Source organism: Elephantulus edwardii, unplaced genomic scaffold (assembly GCF_000299155.1).
Source record: "Elephantulus edwardii isolate Elephantulus edwardi_28Jun2011 unplaced genomic scaffold, EleEdw1.0 scaffold00052, whole genome shotgun sequence".
NCBI classification, from domain to species: Eukaryota; Metazoa; Chordata; class Mammalia; order Macroscelidea; family Macroscelididae; genus Elephantulus; species Elephantulus edwardii.
In genome coordinates this window covers 987,001-996,835 of record NW_006399802.1, presented here as the reverse complement: position 1 = coordinate 996,835, position 9,835 = coordinate 987,001, and the positions used below count along the sequence as shown (strand labels likewise).

The 9,835-nt window shown below is 39.5% G+C and overlaps 1 pseudogene; it reads left to right on the top strand.

The window, feature by feature from the left end:
- The first annotated feature begins 7,241 nt into the window (after positions 1–7,241).
- On the top strand, positions 7,242–7,787 carry LOC102877376 (annotated as a pseudogene).
- The last annotated feature ends 2,048 nt before the right edge of the window (positions 7,788–9,835 follow it).

The following is a 9,835-nucleotide window of genomic DNA, read 5'->3' as shown; positions in this document are numbered from 1 at the left end:
CAAGTGCCTATCAACAAATGAATGGATAAAGAAGCTGTGGTATATTCTCACAATGGAAAACTGAAAAACAAGGTACTAAAAATATTATACAAAATGAGTGATCCTAGAAGACATTATGCTGAGTGAAATATCTCAGTCACAAAAGGATAAATACTGCCTAATATAGTTATAAAACAGGACTGACATGGGGGGGAGCGGAAACAATATGTGATTAGGCATTATTTACATGACAATAGTCATATAAGAGGTGTACAGCCAAGTGGACTGAGGTGGCAGGGCGGCGGGGCGGCGGGGGAGAAGGGAGGAATTGTGCAACAGTGAATGAATTTTTTAAAGAGAAAAGCAAACTGGAGAAGGGAGGGTCAGGAGTATAATGTGCAACAATGAATGAATGGAAATCCAAGTTTCCTCTAAACTTTTGTTAAAATCACAATTTAAAAAAGGGAAGAAAAAAGATAAATTGTGTGACTGTAACCATGGGCTCAAGTATATCAGAAATGATAAGGACAGCACAAGATAGGACAAGGCTCTGGTCTGTTGTTCACAGGGTCACTTGAGTCGTACTCAACTCAATGGCCCCTAACAACAACAAATTCTAGTTTATATTTCCCATACTGTTTATTAATTTCTTCAAAACAGCCATATAAAGTTGTAATCCTATGGTAGTGGGTTTCTTTTCAGTATCACTTTCCTTAAATAGAAGGAGCCCTGGAGGTATAGTCTGCATAGGATTGTGCTTCTAATCCAGAGATCGAACATCTCCAGTGGTTGATATTCACCAGCAGCTCCGTGGGAGGAAGGAGAGCAGCCAGCTCCAGTTATGATTTACAGTCTGGGAAACCCAGTGGAGGGTGGCTGGGAGTCAGGACTGACTATGAGTGAGTTCCTTCAGTAGAGTGGAAGGTTGTGATGAGGCTGCCAGTATGTTTGTATGAATGTCCACCAAAAAGTACAAAGAGCTCTATTTGATATCGAGCTCAGTCTCTCAAAACCAAAAATACGTATAGTATAGCAAAAGTTTACTATTTTAGTGTAGCTTTGATAAAAATGCAACAATAGTTATTTTTCTTCCTCTTTGTGAAACTGCTGTTGCTATTAGGTGCTGTCAAAGTGACCCTATGAACAACAGACCTGAACCCAATCCTATCTGGTGCCAGGCTTCATCATTTCTGACACACTTGAGCCCCTTGCTGCGTCACTATGTCAGTCCATCTCGTTGGGGATCTTCCTCTCTCTCGCTGCCCCTCCACCTTTCCAAGTATGATGTCCCTCTCCAAGGACAAGCCTCTCCTAGCAAGATGCCCAAAGCACGAGACAAATCTTTACCATCTTTGCCTGCAAGGAACTGGCTGCACTTAAAAAAAACCATATCTGCGTGTTCTTGTGGCAAGCTACGAGATATTCAGTACTCTTCTCCAACACCACAACTCAAAGACATCAATTCTTCTTTTATCATCCTAATTAACTCACTCTCCAGCTCTCAGAAGCATCTTGAGGTCTGGGACTATTAAGGAACCTTTTAAAAAAAAAAAAAACCAAACAACTCCCTAGTTTGATACTTTTTTTTTTACTTCTTTACTCAAAATGCTTAAACTCGAACTTGCTCAAAATAGTACACTAATCAAGAAAGGTTTTTGCAACAATGAATGAATGGAAACCCATGTTCTCTATAAACTTTCATTAAAATCTCAATTTAAAAAAAGAAAAATTTTAATGTACCTTGATGTGAAAAAATGATGGAGATTTTTGACTGTAGATACCGGTTTCTACTTCAAGAAACTCAGAAGACAAAATTTTTCTTGTGGAAAAGAAAACCATCAAGAACAAAGGAGTCACTCTCAGAGCCCGACTGCCCTCCTACTTTCACTCTCCTGTCTAGAAATACAGGAAGAATGAGAACCACGTTGTGTTTTGGGGTTTGGGGTTGTATGGGTGGTGTTTTGTTTTGTTTGATTTGGGTTTTTTTACTACTTTCTTTTCAGAGAGGCGGGGCTTCAGCTTTCGTCTGGGATTCAGAGCCTTCCTAATGACTGCTGGTGGCAGCTCAAACCAGGAAAGCAAACGGCTGCTCTGCTCATTGATTCAGACTCCACTAGGACACGAAGCCTGTGTGGCAGGATGGAAAGATATGCCTGTCCTTACAAGGAGGCGACCTTTCAGGGACCTCATGTAAGTAAATCAACAATTTATTAGCGCATTTACTATTGAAATTGTAACCAGAAAAGAAGAAACTGTAAGAAGGAAAGCAAAGTTTTGGATTTAAAGCTACCACATCCATGCCTTTTAAAAATGTCCTTTTTACTGCCAACTCAGCTTGCTCTTTCTATAATTGCTATTTGTTTTCAGTTCCCGTGTTGGAACTTGTGGTCCTTCTTTACATTTTCCAAGCTGAAAACTGAAATTGAACTCTTTCAGATTCCTGACACGTATCTAAAATAAACTTGGGTTTGCTCTTTTCTTTACAAAAGCCTCATCAAAACAAAGGGTTTTTTTTTAAAAAAAATGGCAATGTTTGCTGGAACTGGTTTTCATTTTTTTTGCCTTTGCCTTTGTATTCTTTCCCCTCCCACCCGCCAGTTATTTAACTATTAGAAGTGTGTGCATTCATGTTGTGTTAATTAATATCTAAGCAAAATAAAATTTCCATCTTTATCTGTTATATGTATGCCACGATGGCTATATTATAATGTCATTTTACTTAAAATATTTGTAACATGAAAATTGACATATTTAGGAAATCACATTTTAAGTTAGGCAATTAAAAATATATAGAAGAGTCATAGTATGATTGAAGATAATAATTATACATATTTCACAAAATATAATCAATATGTTAAAATTAAAGGGCATCTATGTTTAACAAACCTGATTTCAGTTTGTCTTCTTCAATAAGAATGTACTTTGTATTTTTACTAGTTGTTTTATACTGTCAAATTATAACCAACTCACAGATGACCTTCTAACAGACTTTGTAATTCACATGGGAGAAGATTGTCCTTGTTCTCACGAAGCAACTGGTAGATTTGAACCTTGAACCTTTGGATTAGCAGTGGAATTCCTTACAACTAAGTCACTAGAGCTTCCTTTTGAAAATAGTACTTGCACTTAAATTTAAGTTCAAAGTTAGACTCCAGTTCCTAGCTGGAAAGTCTGCCTAATTTTCTCTTTATTTCTTCAGTAAAATCTGCTAGCAAGTGGTTATTTTTCATTACAAAGATAGTAGTTACTCTTACGTACCTCTCCACTAATTTCTTTATTTTTAATGTTCTTTCTATTATTAACTGGTTGAATCTGCCACTTTTCATAAGACTGATTTTTTTTGGGGGGGGAGTAAATTGCTTACAATTACCTTTTCATTTTCCTGTCTCATGTTTGATGTTTCTGTGACCATCTCAACTTTACTCTTTCAAGCAATATTCCAAGAAACTCTTATTGAAGTATTTGTCAATGATGTTCAAGAAGGATTTTCTTCAGTCAGGCTGACGTGCCTTATCACTCATTCTCACACTGCTGTTGGGTTGGTTTCAACCCATAACGACCCTTCACCAGAATTCCAAGTCTATAAATCATACAAGGCAGAGATGTCCATCTTTCAACAGTGGAGCTGTTGTTTGAATGACTGTAGTGTAGCCTTCAGACCACCAGAAGTATTTTTATTCCCATCTTATTATCTTTAATCATATTATGTCCTCCTCTTGGAAAACATTCTTTTAAAGTATAAAACTGATATAATTTCAGGACAGACTGAGAGTTAAAAGAGGAAAGGAGTTAAAGGTGATTTCTGAGTAGATAAGGACATCATGATTCACTGATAATTAGATGGAGAGAAAATCCCAAGCTTATGGGGAGAAGAAAACTTCATTTTGAACAAGTTAATTTTAAGTGTTTATGGAACACAGCTATACGAGCATGCCATACATGCAGCTGGTTATTTGCATTCAGAATATGAATGAGCAAGAAATTTAGATTTAGAAGTATTATTAAATAACTGGCTGTTTAGTCATGTAAGTAATGAGATCATGTTGGGTGTACACTAAAGAATCCTGGAGAGCTCTGATGGGGTAGTCAGCTGTTAATCCAAAGAAGCCCACATGCCTCTGACAATTTGAATCTACCAACAGCTCAACAAAAGAAAGATTGGCAAAATCCAAGGGAGCATCAACTTTTAAATAAAGGTTTGAGGAAGTATAGCTGCTAGAGAGACTGGAGTTGGGAAAGAGAGTCAGGAGATGGAATGGCCATTTAGAAGAAGATGTTAAGAATCAGGCAGTGACCAACATTGTAACATGGTTAAAAAAGAAGTTGGAGGCTTTAGGTACTTGGGCAACTTAAAAGGTGAGTTGAAAATGTGAAAACATGGCCAGGAAAGCATTTAATTAAACATTTAAACTCAAGTCCCCGACTTTCTACAGTAGTTAATACTCTAGAAAATTTAATGATGTCTTAGAGTCTTATTGGTTAAGAAAACAAAGCAATCTCAAAAAAAAAGAAAACAAAGCAATCTCTGTAAATGTTTATTAAAATTAATAAAAATTCAATTAAAAAACAAAAAAACTGATAAACTTATTAGACAATTAAAAAAGAAATCAAAAAAAAAAAGAATACAAATCAATCTCTGTAACATGGTTTCAAAATTCATGAAAATTCAATTAAAAAACAAAAAAACTGATAAACACATTAAACATTTAAAAGAAGAAAACAAAACAAAAAATAGTTGCAATTGAGTTGCTTGACTTGTCCGAGTACAATTGTGCTACTTAGGGATTTCTTTCTCTTTCTTGATTTGACAATCAGACATGTATTGTCTTACAATTTAGATGACCAGAAGTCCAAATTCAGGGTGCTGATCTAGGGGAAGATAGCCTCTGTGTTTCTTCTGGTTTTTGTTGTTTCCCAGGACAGGACCTTGGATAGAAAGGATGTGCCCTACTCCTGACCTCTATTTTGGCCACACTGAGAGGGCCTCCAGCTCCATATGGTTTTGAATGGCTGACTTCTTCTGGAGGCACCTCTGGTGAACTTGGACAGACAGCTTTTTGGTTAGCAGTTGAGCAGATTTCTGCATTGTCTAAATGTATACCAACTGGAAGTCAAGAACACCAAAGCCATCTAGTAAAACAGGTAGAGCAAGATATGTGGTTGAGTACATTCAGCCTTAGGCTGATTGTTTAAAAACAAAGATAAATTTTTTTTTATTTTTTTTTCTATAATTATATTTTATTAATTTTCATAAACATTTACAGAGATTTTGGGCTTCCACTCATTCATTGTTGCACTATTCTCTCTACCCTCCTCCCAGGGTGTTCTTGTCCAAATGCCACAGTGCTTGTCAAAGCCAGTTCTGATTAATCTTCTTTGTCAGTGTATCCTTTGCCATTCCCTATCACTCCTCCCTGAGAGAGACTTCACCCTGAGTCATAAGGAAAAGGGGACGGCGTATTCTCTTAGCTACTTCCTGCTGAAAAGGGACGCTGTGGGTTTCAGGGTGAAGATCTTCTCTCACTACTCTAAAGGGCCCCTTTAGCAGTAGGAAACACATAGACTATTATGGAGATTGATTTTGGAATTCAGATGCACTCTTATTGATTGTGCTTGGCTGTACATGTACATATCCTTCAAGATGTATCATGGGGGTGTTGCAACCTAGAAGACACAAATTTGACTAACAAGTTATAAGTACATGAGTCCAAATATTATGGAAAAGTAAAAGAAAAGATTCTTTCATTGTTTTACAAACACTCCCCCAGGTCCCCTCCACCATGCAGCCCTCGCTCTAGTCTCCTGTGATGACAGATATACCCAGTTACATCTCTCTTTTAGACGGTTCTCTCCCTCCTCTGTTTCAGTGCAGTATACATTATTGAACCCATCTTACTCAGTCTCTCCCCAACCCCAAGGACAGTCCCATTCTACAACAGTGGCATCATGTAATATTTGTCCTTTTGTGACTGGGATATTTCACTCAGCATAATGTTCTCCAGAGTCAACCATTTTGAATAATATTGCATGGGTTCCTTGTTTTTTAATGCAGCATAGTATTCCATTGTGCGAATATACCACAGCTTCTCTAGCCATTCGTTTGTTGATGGGCAAAAAACAAAGATAAATTTTATGCCACAATTTATGCCAAATGGATTGTATTTCCAATGGTATCTTTCTCCAGATTCTCATTGAAAGTGTCTTGCTGGGCAGAGAGAGAAGATAAAGGAAGTAGGAAAGATCCAGTGGGATCTGAAAAGGATGGGGGAATGGTGGGCATGGATCAATGATGATTAATTTTATAAAATGCAATGTATGGGAATGATCATATGAAACACAATGTGAATGAAGGAATGTGAGAAATAATATATATGAATAAAAAAGACAATTTAAAAATTAAAAAAGGTATCCACAATGAATTAAAAAAAAAAAGACCAGGTCTTGTTGTTAGGTGCTGTTCCATATATCAGTAAGACTCATAGTGACGCTATAAACAATAGATTTGAACCCTGTCCTATATTGTGCCAATCTCACAATCTCCGACACACTCAAGCACAATGCTGCAGTCACTGTGTCAATCCACCTGGTTGAGAGTCTTCCTCTCCCTTCGTTGCCCCTGCCTTCCAAGAGTGATGTCTTTCTCCAAGGAATAGCTTTTCCTAGCAGCATGCCCCAAGTATGTGAAAGGAAGGTTACCATTCTTGCCACCAAGAAGCACTCTGGCCGCACCTCCTCCAAGATATATCTGTTTGTACTTTTGGCTCCTGAGATGTAGATGTTACAAATTCAACTCATTCAAACCAGAGCTTGATTGTCTTCTCACCTTCTCCAGTCTACCACTCAGCGTGCTTCTCTATTTCGCATAACTGCTATCAATCATACAGTTTGGAGAGATTTTTTTTTAAAGTAGAAACTTCTTCTATCAACATCCCTCCATTTTTATTACCCTTGCTATCAAAAGATGTTCACCACCCTCAACTTCTTTCAGGTACTACTGAGAAGTCCTCCAGTCAGATTGGAGTTTTTATCCAAGGCATCATTACACATTGAGAATGAATATAGAGAACTGGTGACAGAGTCATGGCAGCACAAGTCCCTATGGGCTAGGCCACCAGAGTTCTCTGGTCTTTCGTTTTATTTATTTTTTTTTTATAATGGTAGAGGAGTAATCATAAGAAGAGCGTGCATGTTCAGGAGCTGGAAGAAAGGGAAGAAAAGAGAAATTGTTTTTAAGAGATAGAATTAGGGATACCACCGCGGGCTCTGAGCGGCCCCTGCCCCGGATGGCAGCAGTTGTTCTAGCAAGAGACACCATGGGCCCAGAGCGAATCTTTCCCAATCAGACTGAGGAACTAGGGCCGCATGTGGGCTCCACAGAAGGCACTGGGGATTGGAGCAGTGAAGAGCACGAAGAAGAGCAGGAGGAAGCAGGGGTAGGCCCAGCTGGCTATTCTTACCAGCCCCTGAACCAAGATCCTGAACAAGAGGAGGTGGAGTTGGCACCTGTCGGGGATATAGAAGATGTAGTTGCTGACATCCAGGAGTGGATCCAGGCCCTAGGGCTGCATTTGCCAGACCCTCCCATAGAGAGTGAAGATGAAGAGGAGGAGGGAGCTACAGCATTGAGCAACCATAGCTCTATTCCCATGGACCCAGAACATGTAGAGCTGGTGAAAAGGACAATGGCTGGAATCAGCCTTCCTGCTCCAGGGGTTCCTGCCTGGGCGCGGGAGATCTCAGACGCACAGTGGGAAGATGTGGTACAGAAGGCCCTGCAAGCCCGGCAGTCATCCCCAGTCTGGAAGTGACAGTGACAACGAGAGCTGCCTTATCACCCAGCATTCCATATCAGAACCAGCACAAGACTAAACACATCCCTGGTTTTATTGTTTATCTCCATCTTCCCCTTCTCCCTTCCCACATCAAGGCAAATCAGACTTCTTGGAGACCCACTTTATTCAGTTCTGTACATATGGGGACGTTGGCCCAAGCCCAACCCTCCTTAGCATGTATCGCTCTGTGGAGAATAAAGCACCCTATGTACACAGCCAAAAAAAAAAAAAAGAGAGATAGAATTAAAAGAAATGTCAAAATAGTGGCATGAAAGACATGAGAGACGTTGAGGGCTTATGTTCATGCTAGGCTTTAGATGCTAATCATGAACATTTGATGTGTCTTAAATATTCAGACAGGTCTGAAGAAATTCACTTCAGTACTCAAAAAGAATGGCCACCTGGGATCCCACATTTATCCTCAGCTGTAAGCTGACTAGCAAACTGGGCTGTTTTTCCCAAGCCCTAAACCAGTATCTAGCATGTCTTCTTAGATGGTGCTGGGCAGTCATGAAACGTACCTCACAGGCTCGTTGCTGGTATTGAGCACTGTGGACCTCAAAAGAGAATGAGCAGGGTTTTGTTTTGTTTTGGTTTGGTTTTAGATCATAGCTTTGTGTCTCTAACTTTGTACAATAGTCAAAGTTAAAGGCCAACCAGTTTTTAATACTTTTCCAGTTCTTCTAGAATAGCTATGCCAATTAAACTTTCTGAACTGCTATTAGTTAGGGATGACTGAGCACTCTTTGGCTGACCTTACTTCCCTAGAAGACAGAAAAGAATTAGAATATATTGGTTTAAAATATACTTCCAGTGCTCACTTCGGCAGCACATGTGCTAAATAAAATATACTTCCATACTTCCACAATGAACACTCTTGGTACCAGCAGCCAGGAAATTAAAAGACGTATTGCCATGGGAAAGTCTGCTGTTAGGGACCTCTCTAAAGTACTGAAGATCAACGGTGTCTCTCTGGAGACTAAGGTGCATCTGGTCTTGGTCATGCAAAGGCCATGCATGGTCTTTGCAATCACTTGTTGTGCATCAGAGAGCTGGACAATGACCAGGGAGGACAGAAGGAGAATTGATGCTTTTGAGCTTTGGTGTTGGAGAAGAGTGCTGAGGGTACCATGGACTGCTAAGAAAACAAACAGATTCATTCTGGAGAGGGTTAAACCAGGCTGCTCCTTGGAAGCAAGGATTCTGAGACTTTGTCTGACATACTTTGGTCATGTTGTAAGGAGGGACAGGTCCTTGGAGAAAGACATCATGCTTGGGAGGGTGGAGGGCAGGTGCAGGAGGGGAAGGCCTTCTGGAAGGTGGATTGATTTGGTGACTGGGGCAACTGGGATGAGGGTGTCAGAGACAGTGCGGTTGGCACAGGACAGAGCAGAGTTTAGAACTGTTGTATATAGGATCGCTATCAGTCGCAAGTGACTTGACGGCACATAAAAACAGGAACAACAACAATCTCATAAAGAAAAGTGCAGTTTAAAATTCCAGTAAAGAGCACTGTGTGCCCGTCTTTTTCTCTCTCACACACACTCACATGCCAAATAAACACAAAGTACTATAGTAATGATTTAGGAAAAACTGATTGATAATAGGTGTTATGAATAATGATTAAGTGGTCCTGAAATATGAACTAAAACCCTTCTCTTCCAGTTAACCTTTTCAAGACTGAATTACTTTAAGCTTAAATTTGTTGTTGCTGTTGAAAACTATGCGTTTTCAATAATGGATGGCATTTTGAATTAAATGAAAACAGTTTTTCATGAGGTGATAAGGATTTTGATACAATTACTACTACTCATTGCCATAGAGTTAAAAGAAACTCAGTGAGTTTCTAAGGAGTAAATCATCCAGGAGGAGATTGCCTTGTTTCTTCCAAAAGGCTGTTGGGAGATTTGTACAGCCAGAAAGATGTGGCTGTGTGTTAGTAGCAGCAGTCTTTGTTCACTCACACAGGAGATTGCCCGTCCTCCTGCGGAGTAGCTGGTGGGCTCGAACCCTGTGCCTTCAGG